The 19,124-nt window shown below is 44.6% G+C and overlaps 23 non-coding genes across 23 annotated transcripts; 4 read left to right on the top strand and 19 right to left on the bottom strand.

The window, feature by feature from the left end:
* Positions 1-341: 341 nt before the first annotated feature.
* Positions 342-414, bottom strand: trnam-cau (transfer RNA methionine (anticodon CAU)). The gene has a single exon. It is a non-coding gene; the product is annotated as a tRNA-Met (tRNA).
* A 1,239-nt stretch (positions 415-1,653) lies between these two features.
* trnas-uga (transfer RNA serine (anticodon UGA)) lies at positions 1,654-1,735 on the bottom strand. The gene has a single exon. It is a non-coding gene; the product is annotated as a tRNA-Ser (tRNA).
* A 583-nt stretch (positions 1,736-2,318) lies between these two features.
* trnam-cau (transfer RNA methionine (anticodon CAU)) lies at positions 2,319-2,391 on the bottom strand. The gene has a single exon. It is a non-coding gene; the product is annotated as a tRNA-Met (tRNA).
* A 763-nt stretch (positions 2,392-3,154) lies between these two features.
* Positions 3,155-3,226, top strand: trnad-guc (transfer RNA aspartic acid (anticodon GUC)). The gene has a single exon. It is a non-coding gene; the product is annotated as a tRNA-Asp (tRNA).
* A 404-nt stretch (positions 3,227-3,630) lies between these two features.
* Positions 3,631-3,712, bottom strand: trnas-uga (transfer RNA serine (anticodon UGA)). The gene has a single exon. It is a non-coding gene; the product is annotated as a tRNA-Ser (tRNA).
* A 584-nt stretch (positions 3,713-4,296) lies between these two features.
* On the bottom strand, positions 4,297-4,369 carry trnam-cau (transfer RNA methionine (anticodon CAU)). Its single transcript has one exon. It is a non-coding gene; the product is annotated as a tRNA-Met (tRNA).
* Positions 4,370-5,608: 1,239 nt separating this feature from the next.
* trnas-uga (transfer RNA serine (anticodon UGA)) lies at positions 5,609-5,690 on the bottom strand. Its single transcript has one exon. It is a non-coding gene; the product is annotated as a tRNA-Ser (tRNA).
* Positions 5,691-6,273: 583 nt separating this feature from the next.
* trnam-cau (transfer RNA methionine (anticodon CAU)) lies at positions 6,274-6,346 on the bottom strand. The gene has a single exon. It is a non-coding gene; the product is annotated as a tRNA-Met (tRNA).
* A 763-nt stretch (positions 6,347-7,109) lies between these two features.
* Positions 7,110-7,181, top strand: trnad-guc (transfer RNA aspartic acid (anticodon GUC)). Its single transcript has one exon. It is a non-coding gene; the product is annotated as a tRNA-Asp (tRNA).
* Positions 7,182-7,585: 404 nt separating this feature from the next.
* trnas-uga (transfer RNA serine (anticodon UGA)) lies at positions 7,586-7,667 on the bottom strand. Its single transcript has one exon. It is a non-coding gene; the product is annotated as a tRNA-Ser (tRNA).
* Positions 7,668-8,251: 584 nt separating this feature from the next.
* trnam-cau (transfer RNA methionine (anticodon CAU)) lies at positions 8,252-8,324 on the bottom strand. Its single transcript has one exon. It is a non-coding gene; the product is annotated as a tRNA-Met (tRNA).
* A 1,239-nt stretch (positions 8,325-9,563) lies between these two features.
* On the bottom strand, positions 9,564-9,645 carry trnas-uga (transfer RNA serine (anticodon UGA)). The gene has a single exon. It is a non-coding gene; the product is annotated as a tRNA-Ser (tRNA).
* A 583-nt stretch (positions 9,646-10,228) lies between these two features.
* trnam-cau (transfer RNA methionine (anticodon CAU)) lies at positions 10,229-10,301 on the bottom strand. The gene has a single exon. It is a non-coding gene; the product is annotated as a tRNA-Met (tRNA).
* Positions 10,302-11,063: 762 nt separating this feature from the next.
* On the top strand, positions 11,064-11,135 carry trnad-guc (transfer RNA aspartic acid (anticodon GUC)). Its single transcript has one exon. It is a non-coding gene; the product is annotated as a tRNA-Asp (tRNA).
* Positions 11,136-11,539: 404 nt separating this feature from the next.
* trnas-uga (transfer RNA serine (anticodon UGA)) lies at positions 11,540-11,621 on the bottom strand. Its single transcript has one exon. It is a non-coding gene; the product is annotated as a tRNA-Ser (tRNA).
* A 583-nt stretch (positions 11,622-12,204) lies between these two features.
* On the bottom strand, positions 12,205-12,277 carry trnam-cau (transfer RNA methionine (anticodon CAU)). Its single transcript has one exon. It is a non-coding gene; the product is annotated as a tRNA-Met (tRNA).
* Positions 12,278-13,516: 1,239 nt separating this feature from the next.
* On the bottom strand, positions 13,517-13,598 carry trnas-uga (transfer RNA serine (anticodon UGA)). The gene has a single exon. It is a non-coding gene; the product is annotated as a tRNA-Ser (tRNA).
* Positions 13,599-14,182: 584 nt separating this feature from the next.
* Positions 14,183-14,255, bottom strand: trnam-cau (transfer RNA methionine (anticodon CAU)). Its single transcript has one exon. It is a non-coding gene; the product is annotated as a tRNA-Met (tRNA).
* A 1,239-nt stretch (positions 14,256-15,494) lies between these two features.
* trnas-uga (transfer RNA serine (anticodon UGA)) lies at positions 15,495-15,576 on the bottom strand. Its single transcript has one exon. It is a non-coding gene; the product is annotated as a tRNA-Ser (tRNA).
* A 583-nt stretch (positions 15,577-16,159) lies between these two features.
* Positions 16,160-16,232, bottom strand: trnam-cau (transfer RNA methionine (anticodon CAU)). Its single transcript has one exon. It is a non-coding gene; the product is annotated as a tRNA-Met (tRNA).
* Positions 16,233-17,472: 1,240 nt separating this feature from the next.
* On the bottom strand, positions 17,473-17,554 carry trnas-uga (transfer RNA serine (anticodon UGA)). The gene has a single exon. It is a non-coding gene; the product is annotated as a tRNA-Ser (tRNA).
* Positions 17,555-18,137: 583 nt separating this feature from the next.
* Positions 18,138-18,210, bottom strand: trnam-cau (transfer RNA methionine (anticodon CAU)). Its single transcript has one exon. It is a non-coding gene; the product is annotated as a tRNA-Met (tRNA).
* A 763-nt stretch (positions 18,211-18,973) lies between these two features.
* Positions 18,974-19,045, top strand: trnad-guc (transfer RNA aspartic acid (anticodon GUC)). The gene has a single exon. It is a non-coding gene; the product is annotated as a tRNA-Asp (tRNA).
* Positions 19,046-19,124: the final 79 nt, after the last annotated feature.

Here is a 19,124-nt window from a genome sequence, read left to right as displayed (position 1 = left end):
TCCATTATTCTGTGTTGGCTCCACGACACTGCAGTTTGATCTGGGAGCAAACATGCTCCAAAGAGGCAGCTTGATGTCTCAGTAGAGGTGTCAATACAGACGCCATCAAGGTATTGACTGAACGGTCAGTGGAGAGAATTGAATTGGATGCAACACAACTTGCTGTGCACACGCGAATTTACAAAAGAAAAAGCACAGCTTGAATCAACTAGGGATGACCTGTAAGAGTCATGTGCCAATACTATTTTCAGGGTAGGGGGTGTGCTCAGCATGCGAGTGAATAAGGAAAGAGCGTTTGAGCATCTTTTGGGGGCTCGTCAATCTTTTCAAAAAGCTTCTGCTGCCCCGTGTGAGGGTCGAACTCACGACCTTCAGATTATGAGACTGACGCGCTACCTACTGCGCTAACGAGGCTAGGAAAGAAGAAGCGAGGCTGAGGAAGAACTAACAAAGCTGGAGAAAAAATGTATCCGCCCCCAATTCACTCCTTGGAGCATGGCGGCAAGTGCACCTGCAGCAACTAATTACTGCCAACAACAGCTAACAAACAACAAGGTTAGCACAAGAAGCCTGGAATTAACCAGAATCTGAGGCCAACGTAATTAAACTCTAATCCTACCCTAACCAATCACAGGATGTTCCAAGAGTAGACAAACAACGCACACAAACAAAAAAAAAAACAAAAATACCACCAAAATACAAGTACAAACGACACCTACCTCATGAAGGTATGAAGTGAAGCTTTCTCTGGAGTGCTTTTAGTAGATGCAAAGCAGTAATGTGTGCCAAGAAATTCAGAACTTGCATGTGGGAAAGAGAGAAATGCAAAATCTCAGTTGATCTAAGATGGATATTGCAGTTCGGTACAATGCACTGGAATACAAAGACAAAATGAATTGCCAATGTAGCTAAAGCCAATTTTGCAGCAAATGGTTTGCATGACTTAACTAGGAAGGCAGATGAATCAAACCTGTAGGTCACCAAGATTCTTTGAGTTTTTCCTATCATAAGTCCACAAACTGACGATGGTAAAAGAGGAATTGCAACAGTGAGTCAATATCACCACAATGTGTTCTTTTTACCACCTCCTTGCAGGCACAATGATTCAGAGTACTTTAAAATCAAGGGGACAAGTGCACGTCACCTGACTCAGCATCACTGCGAGACACAGCACGTGTCCTCGTTAGTATAGTGGATAGTATCTCCGCCTGTCACGCGGAAGACCGGGGTTCGATTCCCAGACGGGGAGACCCTCTTTTAGCGCAAGGCGGAGCAACCAGTGACCAGCCATGAAAGAATGTGGCACTTTTTCTTTTACCTGAAACAAGACATCGCTATGTTGCATGAAGATCTTTGGATGAAGCACCTGTGAGTGCAAGCTCTCCCCACTGGTGGCATAAGGTCTCATCACAAATCACATTAGAGAGGCAAGTTAATCCTCTACGCTGCAAGAGACCCCACTGCATTTCCATGCCAACACATTGTAACGACAAAGCAGCCATTTGTAACTCAATTCCTGGGACTATTTCAGGATCAGTTAGGACTGCTAAAGTTTGGCAGCACAAAGTTGCAAATGGCATGAGAAGCATATTTAAAACTGGCTAGCAGGAAGAGAGCACACTCTCTCTTTCCACACTCCCAACAAGACACTCACGCTGCAAGCAGGAGTCGAACCTGCGCGGGGAAACCCCATTGGATTTCAAGTCCAACGCCTTAACCTCTAGGCCATCGCAGTTCGGAGGAGCGAGAGTAACATAGAGATCAATTCCTTGGACTTCCTCAAGCTCAATGATGAGTGCACAAGTGTCATTGCTTCTGAGTTGCAAATGGCTTGAGTAGAAAATTCAAATAAATGAATCTCCATAAGTCTACTCACTATTAACTTCAAGCTGGTACCAATTCCAGGTGATCAGGTATTCAAAAGCGTGTCATCAAAAGTGAATCAAAAAGAATCAAAAGTGAAAAGTGTCCGACGTGGTCCATTATTCTGTGTTGGCACCACGACACTGCAATTTGATCTGGGAGCGAACATGCTCCAAAGAGGCAGCTTGATGTCTCAGTAGAGGTGTCAATACAGACGCCATCAAGGTATTGACTGAACGGTCAGTGGAGAGAATTGAATTGGATGCAACACAACTTGCTGTGTACACGCGAATTTACAAAAGAAAAAGCACAGCTTGAATCAACTAGGGATGACCTGTAAGAGTCATGTGCCAATACTATTTTCAGGTAGGGGGTGTGCTCAGCATGCGAGTGAATAAGGAAAGAGCGTTTGAGCATCTTTTGGGGGCTCGTCAATCTTTTCAAAAAGCTTTTGCTGCCCCGTGTGAGGGTCGAACTCACGACCTTCAGATTATGAGACTGACGCGCTACCTACTGCGCTAACGAGGCTAGGAAAGAAGAAGCGAGGCTGAGGAAGAACTAACAAAGCTGGAGAAAAAATGTATCCGCCCCCAATTCACTCCTTGGAGCATGGCGGCAAGTGCACCTGCAGCAACTAATTACTGCCAACAACAGCTAACAAACAACAAGGTTAGCACAAGAAGCCTGGAATTAACCAGAATCTGAGGCCAACGTAATTAAACTCTAATCCTACCCTAACCAATCACAGGATGTTCCAAGAGTAGACAAACAACGCACACAAACAAAAAAAAAAACAAAAATACCACCAAAATACAAGTACAAACGACACCTACCTCATGAAGGTATGAAGTGAAGCTTTCTCTGGAGTGCTTTTAGTAGATGCAAAGCAGTAATGTGTGCCAAGAAATTCAGAACTTGCATGTGGGAAAGAGAGAAATGCAAAATCTCAGTTGATCTAAGATGGATATTGCAGTTCGGTACAATGCACTGGAATACGAAGACAAAATGAATTGCCAATGTAGCTAAAGCCAATTTTGCAGCAAATGGTTTGCATGACTTAACTAGGAAGGCAGATGAATCAAACTTGTAGGTCACCAAGATTCTTTGAGTTTTTCCTATCATAAGTCCACAAACTGACGATGGTAAAAGAGGAGTGGCAACAGTGAGTCAATATCACCACAATGTGTTCTTTTTACCACCTCCTTGCAGGCACAATGATTCAGAGTACTTTAAAATCAAGGGGACAAGTGCACGTCACCTGACTCAGCATCACTGCGAGACACAGCACGTGTCCTCGTTAGTATAGTGGATAGTATCTCCGCCTGTCACGCGGAAGACCGGGGTTCGATTCCCCGACGGGGAGACCCTCTTTTAGCGCAAGGCGGAGCAACCAGTGACCGGCCATGAAAGAATGTGGCACTTTTTCTTTTACCTGAAACAAGACATCACTATGTTGCATGAAGATCTTTGGATGAAGCACCTGTGAGTGCAAGCTCTCCCCACTGGTGGCATAAGGTCTCATCACAAATCACATTAGAGAGGCAAGTTAATCCTCTAAGCTGCAAGAGACCCCACTGGATTTCCATGCCAACACATTGTAACGACGAAGCAGCCATTTGTAACTCAATTCCTGGGACTATTTCAGGATCAGTTAGGACTGCTAAAGTTTGGCAGCACAAAGTTGCAAATGGCATGAGAAGCATATTTAAAACTGGCTAGCAGGAAGAGAGCACACTCTCTCTTTCCACACGCCCAACAAGACACTCACGCTGCAAGCAGGAGTCGAACCTGCGCGGGGAAACCCCATTGGATTTCAAGTCCAACGCCTTAACCTCTCGGCCATCGCAGCTCGGCGGAGCGAGAGTAACATAGAGATCAATTCCTTGGACTTCCTCAAGCTCAATGATGAGTGCACAAGTGTCATTGCTTCTGAGTTGCAAATGGCTTGAGAAGAAAATTCAAATAAATGAATCTCCATAAGTCTACTCACTATTAACTTCAAGCTGGTACCAATTCCAGGTGATCAGGTATTCAAAAGCGTGTCATCAAAAGTGAATCAAAAAGAATCAAAAGTGAAAAGTGTCCGACGTGGTCCATTATTCTGTGTTGGCTCCACGACACTGCAGTTTGATCTGGGAGCAAACATGCTCCAAAGAGGCAGCTTGATGTCTCAGTAGAGGTGTCAATACAGACGCCATCAAGGTATTGACTGAACGGTCAGTGGAGAGAATTGAATTGGATGCAACACAACTTGCTGTGCACACGCGAATTTACAAAAGAAAAAGCACAGCTTGAATCAACTAGGGATGACCTGTAAGAGTCATGTGCCAATACTATTTTCAGGGTAGGGGGTGTGCTCAGCATGCGAGTGAATAAGGAAAGAGCGTTTGAGCATCTTTTGGGGGCTCGTCAATCTTTTCAAAAAGCTTCTGCTGCCCCGTGTGAGGGTCGAACTCACGACCTTCAGATTATGAGACTGACGCGCTACCTACTGCGCTAACGAGGCTAGGAAAGAAGAAGCGAGGCTGAGGAAGAACTAACAAAGCTGGAGAAAAAATGTATCCGCCCCCAATTCACTCCTTGGAGCATGGCGGCAAGTGCACCTGCAGCAACTAATTACTGCCAACAACAGCTAACAAACAACAAGGTTAGCACAAGAAGCCTGGAATTAACCAGAATCTGAGGCCAACGTAATTAAACTCTAATCCTACCCTAACCAATCACAGGATGTTCCAAGAGTAGACAAACAACGCACACAAACAAAAAAAAAAACAAAAATACCACCAAAATACAAGTACAAACGACACCTACCTCATGAAGGTATGAAGTGAAGCTTTCTCTGGAGTGCTTTTAGTAGATGCAAAGCAGTAATGTGTGCCAAGAAATTCAGAACTTGCATGTGGGAAAGAGAGAAATGCAAAATCTCAGTTGATCTAAGATGGATATTGCAGTTCGGTACAATGCACTGGAATACAAAGACAAAATGAATTGCCAATGTAGCTAAAGCCAATTTTGCAGCAAATGGTTTGCATGACTTAACTAGGAAGGCAGATGAATCAAACCTGTAGGTCACCAAGATTCTTTGAGTTTTTCCTATCATAAGTCCACAAACTGACGATGGTAAAAGAGGAATTGCAACAGTGAGTCAATATCACCACAATGTGTTCTTTTTACCACCTCCTTGCAGGCACAATGATTCAGAGTACTTTAAAATCAAGGGGACAAGTGCACGTCACCTGACTCAGCATCACTGCAAGACACAGCACGTGTCCTCGTTAGTATAGTGGATAGTATCTCCGCCTGTCACGCGGAAGACCGGGGTTCGATTCCCAGACGGGGAGACCCTCTTTTAGCGCAAGGCGGAGCAACCAGTGACCAGCCATGAAAGAATGTGGCACTTTTTCTTTTACCTGAAACAAGACATCGCTATGTTGCATGAAGATCTTTGGATGAAGCACCTGTGAGTGCAAGCTCTCCCCACTGGTGGCATAAGGTCTCATCACAAATCACATTAGAGAGGCAAGTTAATCCTCTACGCTGCAAGAGACCCCACTGCATTTCCATGCCAACACATTGTAACGACAAAGCAGCCATTTGTAACTCAATTCCTGGGACTATTTCAGGATCAGTTAGGACTGCTAAAGTTTGGCAGCACAAAGTTGCAAATGGCATGAGAAGCATATTTAAAACTGGCTAGCAGGAAGAGAGCACACTCTCTCTTTCCACACTCCCAACAAGACACTCACGCTGCAAGCAGGAGTCGAACCTGCGCGGGGAAACCCCATTGGATTTCAAGTCCAACGCCTTAACCTCTAGGCCATCGCAGTTCGGAGGAGCGAGAGTAACATAGAGATCAATTCCTTGGACTTCCTCAAGCTCAATGATGAGTGCACAAGTGTCATTGCTTCTGAGTTGCAAATGGCTTGAGTAGAAAATTCAAATAAATGAATCTCCATAAGTCTACTCACTATTAACTTCAAGCTGGTACCAATTCCAGGTGATCAGGTATTCAAAAGCGTGTCATCAAAAGTGAATCAAAAAGAATCAAAAGTGAAAAGTGTCCGACGTGGTCCATTATTCTGTGTTGGCACCACGACACTGCAATTTGATCTGGGAGCGAACATGCTCCAAAGAGGCAGCTTGATGTCTCAGTAGAGGTGTCAATACAGACGCCATCAAGGTATTGACTGAACGGTCAGTGGAGAGAATTGAATTGGATGCAACACAACTTGCTGTGTACACGCGAATTTACAAAAGAAAAAGCACAGCTTGAATCAACTAGGGATGACCTGTAAGAGTCATGTGCCAATACTATTTTCAGGTAGGGGGTGTGCTCAGCATGCGAGTGAATAAGGAAAGAGCGTTTGAGCATCTTTTGGGGGCTCGTCAATCTTTTCAAAAAGCTTTTGCTGCCCCGTGTGAGGGTCAAACTCACGACCTTCAGATTATGAGACTGACGCGCTACCTACTGCGCTAACGAGGCTAGGAAAGAAGAAGCGAGGCTGAGGAAGAACTAACAAAGCTGGAGAAAAAATGTATCCGCCCCCAATTCACTCCTTGGAGCATGGCGGCAAGTGCACCTGCAGCAACTAATTACTGCCAACAACAGCTAACAAACAACAAGGTTAGCACAAGAAGCCTGGAATTAACCAGAATCTGAGGCCAACGTAATTAAACTCTAATCCTACCCTAACCAATCACAGGATGTTCCAAGAGTAGACAAACAACGCACACAAACAAAAAAAAAAACAAAAATACCACCAAAATACAAGTACAAACGACACCTACCTCATGAAGGTATGAAGTGAAGCTTTCTCTGGAGTGCTTTTAGTAGATGCAAAGCAGTAATGTGTGCCAAGAAATTCAGAACTTGCATGTGGGAAAGAGAGAAATGCAAAATCTCAGTTGATCTAAGATGGATATTGCAGTTCGGTACAATGCACTGGAATACGAAGACAAAATGAATTGCCAATGTAGCTAAAGCCAATTTTGCAGCAAATGGTTTGCATGACTTAACTAGGAAGGCAGATGAATCAAACTTGTAGGTCACCAAGATTCTTTGAGTTTTTCCTATCATAAGTCCACAAACTGACGATGGTAAAAGAGGAGTGGCAACAGTGAGTCAATATCACCACAATGTGTTCTTTTTACCACCTCCTTGCAGGCACAATGATTCAGAGTACTTTAAAATCAAGGGGACAAGTGCACGTCACCTGACTCAGCATCACTGCGAGACACAGCACGTGTCCTCGTTAGTATAGTGGATAGTATCTCCGCCTGTCACGCGGAAGACCGGGGTTCGATTCCCCGACGGGGAGACCCTCTTTTAGCGCAAGGCGGAGCAACCAGTGACCGGCCATGAAAGAATGTGGCACTTTTTCTTTTACCTGAAACAAGACATCACTATGTTGCATGAAGATCTTTGGATGAAGCACCTGTGAGTGCAAGCTCTCCCCACTGGTGGCATAAGGTCTCATCACAAATCACATTAGAGAGGCAAGTTAATCCTCTAAGCTGCAAGAGACCCCACTGCATTTCCATGCCAACACATTGTAACGACGAAGCAGCCATTTGTAACTCAATTCCTGGGACTATTTCAGGATCAGTTAGGACTGCTAAAGTTTGGCAGCACAAAGTTGCAAATGGCATGAGAAGCATATTTAAAACTGGCTAGCAGGAAGAGAGCACACTCTCTCTTTCCACACGCCCAACAAGACACTCACGCTGCAAGCAGGAGTCGAACCTGCGCGGGGAAACCCCATTGGATTTCAAGTCCAACGCCTTAACCTCTCGGCCATCGCAGCTCGGCGGAGCGAGAGTAACATAGAGATCAATTCCTTGGACTTCCTCAAGCTCAATGATGAGTGCACAAGTGTCATTGCTTCTGAGTTGCAAATGGCTTGAGAAGAAAATTCAAATAAATGAATCTCCATAAGTCTACTCACTATTAACTTCAAGCTGGTACCAATTCCAGGTGATCAGGTATTCAAAAGCGTGTCATCAAAAGTGAATCAAAAAGAATCAAAAGTGAAAAGTGTCCGACGTGGTCCATTATTCTGTGTTGGCTCCACGACACTGCAGTTTGATCTGGGAGCAAACATGCTCCAAAGAGGCAGCTTGATGTCTCAGTAGAGGTGTCAATACAGACGCCATCAAGGTATTGACTGAACGGTCAGTGGAGAGAATTGAATTGGATGCAACACAACTTGCTGTGCACACGCGAATTTACAAAAGAAAAAGCACAGCTTGAATCAACTAGGGATGACCTGTAAGAGTCATGTGCCAATACTATTTTCAGGGTAGGGGGTGTGCTCAGCATGCGAGTGAATAAGGAAAGAGCGTTTGAGCATCTTTTGGGGGCTCGTCAATCTTTTCAAAAAGCTTCTGCTGCCCCGTGTGAGGGTCGAACTCACGACCTTCAGATTATGAGACTGACGCGCTACCTACTGCGCTAACGAGGCTAGGAAAGAAGAAGCGAGGCTGAGGAAGAACTAACAAAGCTGGAGAAAAAATGTATCCGCCCCCAATTCACTCCTTGGAGCATGGCGGCAAGTGCACCTGCAGCAACTAATTACTGCCAACAACAGCTAACAAACAACAAGGTTAGCACAAGAAGCCTGGAATTAACCAGAATCTGAGGCCAACGTAATTAAACTCTAATCCTACCCTAACCAATCACAGGATGTTCCAAGAGTAGACAAACAACGCACACAAACAAAAAAAAAAACAAAAATACCACCAAAATACAAGTACAAACGACACCTACCTCATGAAGGTATGAAGTGAAGCTTTCTCTGGAGTGCTTTTAGTAGATGCAAAGCAGTAATGTGTGCCAAGAAATTCAGAACTTGCATGTGGGAAAGAGAGAAATGCAAAATCTCAGTTGATCTAAGATGGATATTGCAGTTCGGTACAATGCACTGGAATACAAAGACAAAATGAATTGCCAATGTAGCTAAAGCCAATTTTGCAGCAAATGGTTTGCATGACTTAACTAGGAAGGCAGATGAATCAATCCTGTAGGTCACCAAGATTCTTTGAGTTTTTCCTATCATAAGTCCACAAACTGACGATGGTAAAAGAGGAATGGCAACAGTGAGTCAATATCACCACAATGTGTTCTTTTTACCACCTCCTTGCAGGCACAATGATTCAGAGTACTTTAAAATCAAGGGGACAAGTGCACGTCACCTGACTCAGCATCACTGCAAGACACAGCACGTGTCCTCGTTAGTATAGTGGATAGTATCTCCGCCTGTCACGCGGAAGACCGGGGTTCGATTCCCAGACGGGGAGACCCTCTTTTAGCGCAAGGCGGAGCAACCAGTGACCAGCCATGAAAGAATGTGGCACTTTTTCTTTTACCTGAAACAAGACATCACTATGTTGCATGAAGATCTTTGGATGAAGCACCTGTGAGTGCAAGCTCTCCCCACTGGTGGCATAAGGTCTCATCACAAATCACATTAGAGAGGCAAGTTAATCCTCTAAGCTGCAAGAGACCCCACTGCATTTCCATGCCAACACATTGTAACGACGAAGCAGCCATTTGTAACTCAATTCCTGGGACTATTTCAGGATCAGTTAGGACTGCTAAAGTTTGGCAGCACAAAGTTGCAAATGGCATGAGAAGCATATTTAAAACTGGCTAGCAGGAAGAGAGCACACTCTCTCTTTCCACACGCCCAACAAGACACTCACGCTGCAAGCAGGAGTCGAACCTGCGCGGGGAAACCCCATTGGATTTCAAGTCCAACGCCTTAACCTCTCGGCCATCGCAGCTCGGCGGAGCGAGAGTAACATAGAGATCAATTCCTTGGACTTCCTCAAGCTCAATGATGAGTGCACAAGTGTCATTGCTTCTGAGTTGCAAATGGCTTGAGAAGAAAATTCAAATAAATGAATCTCCATAAGTCTACTCACTATTAACTTCAAGCTGGTACCAATTCCAGGTGATCAGGTATTCAAAAGCGTGTCATCAAAAGTGAATCAAAAAGAATCAAAAGTGAAAAGTGTCCGACGTGGTCCATTATTCTGTGTTGGCACCACGACACTGCAGTTTGATCTGGGAGCGAACATGCTCCAAAGAGGCAGCTTGATGTCTCAGTAGAGGTGTCAATACAGACGCCATCAAGGTATTGACTGAACGGTCAGTGGAGAGAATTGAATTGGATGCAACACAACTTGCTGTGTACACGCGAATTTACAAAAGAAAAAGCACAGCTTGAATCAACTAGGGATGACCTGTAAGAGTCATGTGCCAATACTATTTTCAGGTAGGGGGTGTGCTCAGCATGCGAGTGAATAAGGAAAGAGCGTTTGAGCATCTTTTGGGGGCTCGTCAATCTTTTCAAAAAGCTTCTGCTGCCCCATGTGAGGGTCGAACTCACGACCTTCAGATTATGAGACTGACGCGCTACCTACTGCGCTAACGAGGCTAGGAAAGAAGAAGCGAGGCTGAGGAAGAACTAACAAAGCTGGAGAAAAAATGTATCCGCCCCCAATTCACTCCTTGGAGCATGGCGGCAAGTGCACCTGCAGCAACTAATTACTGCCAACAACAGCTAACAAACAACAAGCTTAGCACAAGAAGCCTGGAATTAACCAGAATCTGAGGCCAACGTAATTAAACTCTAATCCTACCCTAACCAATCACAGGATGTTCCAAGAGTAGACAAACAACGCACACAAACAAAAAAAAAACAAAAATACCACCAAAATACAAGTACAAACGACAGCTACCTCATGAAGGTATGAAGTGAAGCTTTCTCTGGAGTGCTTTTAGTAGATGCAAAGCAGTAATGTGTGCCAAGAAATTCAGAACTTGCATGTGGGAAAGAGAGAAATGCAAAATCTCAGTTGATCTAAGATGGATATTGCAGTTCGGTACAATGCACTGGAATACGAAGACAAAATGAATTGCCAATGTAGCTAAAGCCAATTTTGCAGCAAATGGTTCGCATGACTTAACTAGGAAGGCAGATGAATCAAACCTGTAGGTCACCAAGATTCTTTGAGTTTTTCCTATCATAAGTCCACAAACTGACGATGGTAAAAGAGGAGTGGCAACAGTGAGTCAATATCACCACAATGTGTTCTTTTTACCACCTCCTTGCAGGCACAATGATTCAGAGTACTTTAAAATCAAGGGGACAAGTGCACGTCACCTGACTCAGCATCACTGCGAGACACAGCACGTGTCCTCGTTAGTATAGTGGATAGTATCTCCGCCTGTCACGCGGAAGACCGGGGTTCGATTCCCCGACGGGGAGACCCTCTTTTAGCGCAAGGCGGAGCAACCAGTGACCGGCCATGAAAGAATGTGGCACTTTTTCTTTTACCTGAAACAAGACATCGCTATGTTGCATGAAGATCTTTGGATGAAGCACCTGTGAGTGCGAGCTCTCCCCACTGGTGGCATAAGGTCTCATCACAAATCACATTAGAGAGGCAAGTTAATCCTCTACGCTGCAAGAGACCCCACTGCATTTCCATGCCAACACATTGTAACGACGAAGCAGCCATTTGTAACTCAATTCCTGGGACTATTTCAGGATCAGTTAGGACTGCTAAAGTTTGGCAGCACAAAGTTGCAAATGGCATGAGAAGCATATTTAAAACTGGCTAGCAGGAAGAGAGCACACTCTCTCTTTCCACACGCCCAACAAGACACTCACGCTGCAAGCAGGAGTCGAACCTGCGCGGGGAAACCCCATTGGATTTCAAGTCCAACGCCTTAACCTCTCGGCCATCGCAGCTCGGCGGAGCGAGAGTAACATAGAGATCAATTCCTTGGACTTCCTCAAGCTCAATGATGAGTGCACAAGTGTCATTGCTTCTGAGTTGCAAATGGCTTGAGAAGAAAATTCAAATAAATGAATCTCCATAAGTCTACTCACTATTAACTTCAAGCTGGTACCAATTCCAAGTGATCAGGTATTCAAAAGCGTGTCATCAAAAGTGAATCAAAAAGAATCAAAAGTGAAAAGTGTCCGACGTGGTCCATTATTCTGTGTTGGCACCACGACACTGCAGTTTGATCTGGGAGCAAACATGCTCCAAAGAGGCAGCTTGATGTCTCAGTAGAGGTGTCAATACAGACGCCATCAAGGTATTGACTGAACGGTCAGTGGAGAGAATTGAATTGGATGCAACACAACTTGCTGTGCACATGCGAATTTACAAAAGAAAAAGCACAGCTTGAATCAACTAGGGATGACCTGTAAGAGTCATGTGCCAATACTATTTTCAGGTAGGGGGTGTGCTCAGCATGCGAGTGAATAAGGAAAGAGCGTTTGAGCATCTTTTGGGGGCTCGTCAATCTTTTCAAAAAGCTTCTGCTGCCCCGTGTGAGGGTCGAACTCACGACCTTCAGATTATGAGACTGACGCGCTACCTACTGCGCTAACGAGGCTAGGAAAGAAGAAGCGAGGCTGAGGAAGAACTAACAAAGCTGGAGAAAAAATGTATCCGCCCCCAATTCACTCCTTGGAGCATGGCGGCAAGTGCACCTGCAGCAACTAATTACTGCCAACAACAGCTAACAAACAACAAGGTTAGCACAAGAAGCCTGGAATTAACCAGAATCTGAGGCCAACGTAATTAAACTCTAATCCTACCCTAACCAATCACAGGATGTTCCAAGAGTAGACAAACAATGCACACAAACAAAAAAAAAAACAAAAATACCACCAAAATACAAGTACAAACGACACCTACCTCATGAAGGTATGAAGTGAAGCTTTCTCTGGAGTGCTTTTAGTAGATGCAAAGCAGTAATGTGTGCCAAGAAATTCAGAACTTGCATGTGGGAAAGAGAGAAATGCAAAATCTCAGTTGATCTAAGATGGCTATTGCAGTTCGGTACAATGCACTGGAATACAAAGACAAAATGAATTGCCAATGTAGCTAAAGCCAATTTTGCAGCAAATGGTTTGCATGACTTAACTAGGAAGGCAGATGAATCAAACCTGTAGGTCACCAAGATTCTTTGAGTTTTTCCTATCATAAGTCCACAAACTGACGATGGTAAAAGAGGAATGGCAACAGTGAGTCAATATCACCACAATGTGTTCTTTTTACCACCTCCTTGCAGGCACAATGATTCAGAGTACTTTAAAATCAAGGGGACAAGTGCACGTCACCTGACTCAGCATCACTGCAAGACACAGCACGTGTCCTCGTTAGTATAGTGGATAGTATCTCCGCCTGTCACGCGGAAGACCGGGGTTCGATTCCCAGACGGGGAGACCCTCTTTTAGCGCAAGGCGGAGCAACCAGTGACCAGCCATGAAAGAATGTGGCACTTTTTCTTTTACCTGAAACAAGACATCGCTATGTTGCATGAAGATCTTTGGATGAAGCACCTGTGAGTGCAAGCTCTCCCCACTGGTGGCATAAGGTCTCATCACAAATCACATTAGAGAGGCAAGTTAATCCTCTACGCTGCAAGAGACCCCACTGCATTTCCATGCCAACACATTGTAACGACAAAGCAGCCATTTGTAACTCAATTCCTGGGACTATTTCAGGATCAGTTAGGACTGCTAAAGTTTGGCAGCACAAAGTTGCAAATGGCATGAGAAGCATATTTAAAACTGGCTAGCAGGAAGAGAGCACACTCTCTCTTTCCACACTCCCAACAAGACACTCACGCTGCAAGCAGGAGTCGAACCTGCGCGGGGAAACCCCATTGGATTTCAAGTCCAACGCCTTAACCTCTAGGCCATCGCAGTTCGGAGGAGCGAGAGTAACATAGAGATCAATTCCTTGGACTTCCTCAAGCTCAATGATGAGTGCACAAGTGTCATTGCTTCTGAGTTGCAAATGGCTTGAGTAGAAAATTCAAATAAATGAATCTCCATAAGTCTACTCACTATTAACTTCAAGCTGGTACCAATTCCAGGTGATCAGGTATTCAAAAGCGTGTCATCAAAAGTGAATCAAAAAGAATCAAAAGTGAAAAGTGTCCGACGTGGTCCATTATTCTGTGTTGGCTCCACGACACTGCAGTTTGATCTGGGAGCAAACATGCTCCAAAGAGGCAGCTTGATGTCTCAGTAGAGGTGTCAATACAGACGCCATCAAGGTATTGACTGAACGGTCAGTGGAGAGAATTGAATTGGATGCAACACAACTTGCTGTGCACACGCGAATTTACAAAAGAAAAAGCACAGCTTGAATCAACTAGGGATGACCTGTAAGAGTCATGTGCCAATACTATTTTCAGGGTAGGGGGTGTGCTCAGCATGCGAGTGAATAAGGAAAGAGCGTTTGAGCATCTTTTGGGGGCTCGTCAATCTTTTCAAAAAGCTTCTGCTGCCCCGTGTGAGGGTCGAACTCACGACCTTCAGATTATGAGACTGACGCGCTACCTACTGCGCTAACGAGGCTAGGAAAGAAGAAGCGAGGCTGAGGAAGAACTAACAAAGCTGGAGAAAAAATGTATCCGCCCCCAATTCACTCCTTGGAGCATGGCGGCAAGTGCACCTGCAGCAACTAATTACTGCCAACAACAGCTAACAAACAACAAGGTTAGCACAAGAAGCCTGGAATTAACCAGAATCTGAGGCCAACGTAATTAAACTCTAATCCTACCCTAACCAATCACAGGATGTTCCAAGAGTAGACAAACAACGCACACAAACAAAAAAAAAAACAAAAATACCACCAAAATACAAGTACAAACGACACCTACCTCATGAAGGTATGAAGTGAAGCTTTCTCTGGAGTGCTTTTAGTAGATGCAAAGCAGTAATGTGTGCCAAGAAATTCAGAACTTGCATGTGGGAAAGAGAGAAATGCAAAATCTCAGTTGATCTAAGATGGATATTGCAGTTCGGTACAATGCACTGGAATACAAAGACAAAATGAATTGCCAATGTAGCTAAAGCCAATTTTGCAGCAAATGGTTTGCATGACTTAACTAGGAAGGCAGATGAATCAAACCTGTAGGTCACCAAGATTCTTTGAGTTTTTCCTATCATAAGTCCACAAACTGACGATGGTAAAAGAGGAATGGCAACAGTGAGTCAATATCACCACAATGTGTTCTTTTTACCACCTCCTTGCAGGCACAATGATTCAGAGTACTTTAAAATCAAGGGGACAAGTGCACGTCACCTGACTCAGCATCACTGCAAGACACAGCACGTGTCCTCGTTAGTATAGTGGATAGTATCTCCGCCTGTCACGCGGAAGACCGGGGTTCGATTCCCAGACGGGGAGACCCTCTTTTAGCGCAAGGCGGAGCAACCAGTGACCAGCCATGAAAGAATGTGGCACTTTTTCTTTTACCTGAAACAAGACATCGCTATGTTGCATGAAGATCTTTGGATGAAGCACCTGTGAGTGCAAGCTCTCCCCACTGGTGGCATAAGGTCTCATCACAAATCACATTAGAGAGGCAAGTTAATCCTCTACGCTGCAAGAGACCCCACTGCATTTCCATGCCAACACATTGTAACGACAAAGCAGCCATTTGTAACTCAATTCCTGGGACTATTTCAGGATCAGTTAGGACTGCTAAAGTTTGGCAGCACAAAGTTGCAAATGGCATGAGAAGCATATTTAAAACTGGCTAGCAGGAAGAGAGCACACTCTCTCTTTCCACACTCCCAACAAGACACTCACGCTGCAAGCAGGAGTCGAACCTGCGCGGGGAAACCCCATTGGATTTCAAGTCCAACGCCTTAACCTCTAGGCCATCGCAGTTCGGAGGAGCGAGAGTAACATAGAGATCAATTCCTTGGACTTCCTCAAGCTCAATGATGAGTGCACAAGTGTCATTGCTTCTGAGTTGCAAATGGCTTGAGTAGAAAATTCAAATAAATGAATCTCCATAAGTCTACTCACTATTAACTTCAAGCTGGTACCAATTCCAGGTGATCAGGTATTCAAAAGCGTGTCATCAAAAGTGAATCAAAAAGAATCAAAAGTGAAAAGTGTCCGACGTGGTCCATTATTCTGTGTTGGCACCACGACACTGCAATTTGATCTGGGAGCGAACATGCTCCAAAGAGGCAGCTTGATGTCTCAGTAGAGGTGTCAATACAGACGCCATCAAGGTATTGACTGAACGGTCAGTGGAGAGAATTGAATTGGATGCAACACAACTTGCTGTGTACACGCGAATTTACAAAAGAAAAAGCACAGCTTGAATCAACTAGGGATGACCTGTAAGAGTCATGTGCCAATACTATTTTCAGGTAGGGGGTGTGCTCAGCATGCGAGTGAATAAGGAAAGAGCGTTTGAGCATCTTTTGGGGGCTCGTCAATCTTTTCAAAAAGCTTTTGCTGCCCCGTGTGAGGGTCGAACTCACGACCTTCAGATTATGAGACTGACGCGCTACCTACTGCGCTAACGAGGCTAGGAAAGAAGAAGCGAGGCTGAGGAAGAACTAACAAAGCTGGAGAAAAAATGTATCCGCCCCCAATTCACTCCTTGGAGCATGGCGGCAAGTGCACCTGCAGCAACTAATTACTGCCAACAACAGCTAACAAACAACAAGGTTAGCACAAGAAGCCTGGAATTAACCAGAATCTGAGGCCAACGTAATTAAACTTTAATCCTACCCTAACCAATCACAGGATGTTCCAAGAGTAGACAAACAACGCACACAAACAAAAAAAAAAAACAAAAATACCACCAAAATACAAGTACAAACGACACCTACCTCATGAAGGTATGAAGTGAAGCTTTCTCTGGAGTGCTTTTAGTAGATGCAAAGCAGTAATGTGTGCCAAGAAATTCAGAACTTGCATGTGGGAAAGAGAGAAATGCAAAATCTCAGTTGATCTAAGATGGATATTGCAGTTCGGTACAATGCACTGGAATACGAAGACAAAATGAATTGCCAATGTAGCTAAAGCCAATTTTGCAGCAAATGGTTTGCATGACTTAACTAGGAAGGCAGATGAATCAAACCTGTAGGTCACCAAGATTCTTTGAGTTTTTCCTATCATAAGTCCACAAACTGACGATGGTAAAAGAGGAATGGCAACAGTGAGTCAATATCACCACAATGTGTTCTTTTTACCACCTCCTTGCAGGCACAATGATTCAGAGTACTTTAAAATCAAGCGGACAAGTGCACGTCACCTGACTCAGCATCACTGCAAGACACAGCACGTGTCCTCGTTAGTATAGTGGATAGTATCTCCGCCTGTCACGCGGAAGACCGGGGTTCGATTCCCAGACGGGGAGACCCTCTTTTAGCGCAAGGCGGAGCAACCAGTGACCAGCCATGAAAGAATGTGGCACTTTTTCTTTTACCTGAAACAAGACATCGCTATGTTGCATGAAGATCTTTGGATGAAGCACCTGTGAGTGCAAGCTCTCCCCACTGGTGGCATAAGGTCTCATCACAAATCACATTAGAGAGGCAAGTTAATCCTCTACGCTGCAAGAGACCCCACTGCATTTCCATGCCAACACATTGTAACGACAAAGCAGCCATTTGTAACTCAATTCCTGGGACTATTTCAGGATCAGTTAGGACTGCTAAAGTTTGGCAGCACAAAGTTGCAAATGGCATGAGAAGCATATTTAAAACTGGCTAGCAGGAAGAGAGCACACTCTCTCTTTCCACACTCCCAACAAGACACTCACGCTGCAAGCAGGAGTCGAACCTGCGCGGGGAAACCCCATTGGATTTCAAGTCCAACGCCTTAACCTCTAGGCCATCGCAGTTCGGAGGAGCGAGAGTAACATAGAGATCAATTCCTTGGACTTCCTCAAGCTCAATGATGAGTGCACAAGTGTCATTGCTTCTGAGTTGCAAATGGCTTGAGTAGAAAATTCAAATAAATGAATCTCCATAAGTCTACTCACTATTAACTTCAAGCTGGTACCAATTCCAGGTGATCAGGTATTCAAAAGCGTGTCATCAAAAGTGAATCAAAAAGAATCAAAAGTGAAAAGTGTCCGACGTGGTCCATTATTCTGTGTTGGCTCCACGACACTGCAGTTTGATCTGGGAGCAAACATGCTCCAAAGAGGCAGCTTGATGTCTCAGTAGAGGTGTCAATACAGACGCCATCAAGGTATTGACTGAACGGTCAGTGGAGAGAATTGAATTGGATGCAACACAACTTGCTGTGCACACGCGAATTTACAAAAGAAAAAGCACAGCTTGAATCAACTAGGGATGACCTGTAAGAGTCATGTGCCAATACTATTTTCAGGTAGGGGGTGTGCTCAGCATGCGAGTGAATAAGGAAAGAGCGTTTGAGCATCTTTTGGGGGCTCGTCAATCTTTTCAAAAAGCTTCTGCTGCCCCGTGTGAGGGTCGAACTCACGACCTTCAGATTATGAGACTGACGCGCTACCTACTGCGCTAACGAGGCTAGGAAAGAAGAAGCGAGGCTGAGGAAGAACTAACAAAGCTGGAGAAAAAATGTATCCGCCCCCAATTCACTCCTTGGAGCATGGCGGCAAGTGCACCTGCAGCAACTAATTACTGCCAACAACAGCTAACAAACAACAAGGTTAGCACAAGAAGCCTGGAATTAACCAGAATCTGAGGCCAACGTAATTAAACTCTAATCCTACCCTAACCAATCACAGGATGTTCCAAGAGTAGACAAACAACGCACACAAACAAAAAAAAAAACAAAAATACCACCAAAATACAAGTACAAACGACACCTACCTCATGAAGGTATGAAGTGAAGCTTTCTCTGGAGTGCTTTTAGTAGATGCAAAGCAGTAATGTGTGCCAAGAAATTCAGAACTTGCATGTGGGAAAGAGAGAAATGCAAAATCTCAGTTGATCTAAGATGGATATTGCAGTTCGCTACAATGCACTGGAATACGAAGACAAAATGAATTGCCAATGTAGCTAAAGCCAATTTTGCAGCAAATGGTTTGCATGACTTAACTAGGAAGGCAGATGAATCAAACCTGTAGGTCACCAAGATTCTTTGAGTTTTTCCAATCATAAGTCCACAAACTGACGATGGTAAAAGAGGAGTGGCAACAGTGAGTCAATATCACCACAATGTGTTCTTTTTACCACCTCCTTGCAGGCACAATGATTCAGAGTACTTTAAAATCAAGGGGACAAGTGCACGTCACCTGACTCAGCATCACTGCAAGACACAGCACGTGTCCTCGTTAGTATAGTGGATAGTATCTCCGCCTGTCACGCGGAAGACCGGGGTTCGATTCCCCGACGGGGAGACCCTCTTTTAGCGCAAGGCGGAGCAACCAGTGACCAGCCATGAAAGAATGTGGCACTTTTTCTTTTACCTGAAACAAG

The sequence above is a fragment of the Brachyhypopomus gauderio genome, unplaced genomic scaffold, assembly GCF_052324685.1.
Source record: "Brachyhypopomus gauderio isolate BG-103 unplaced genomic scaffold, BGAUD_0.2 sc157, whole genome shotgun sequence".
NCBI lineage: Eukaryota > Metazoa > Chordata > Actinopteri > Gymnotiformes > Hypopomidae > Brachyhypopomus > Brachyhypopomus gauderio.
Note: the sequence above shows the minus strand (reverse complement) of the source record. Positions and strands in the feature narration are given on the sequence as shown.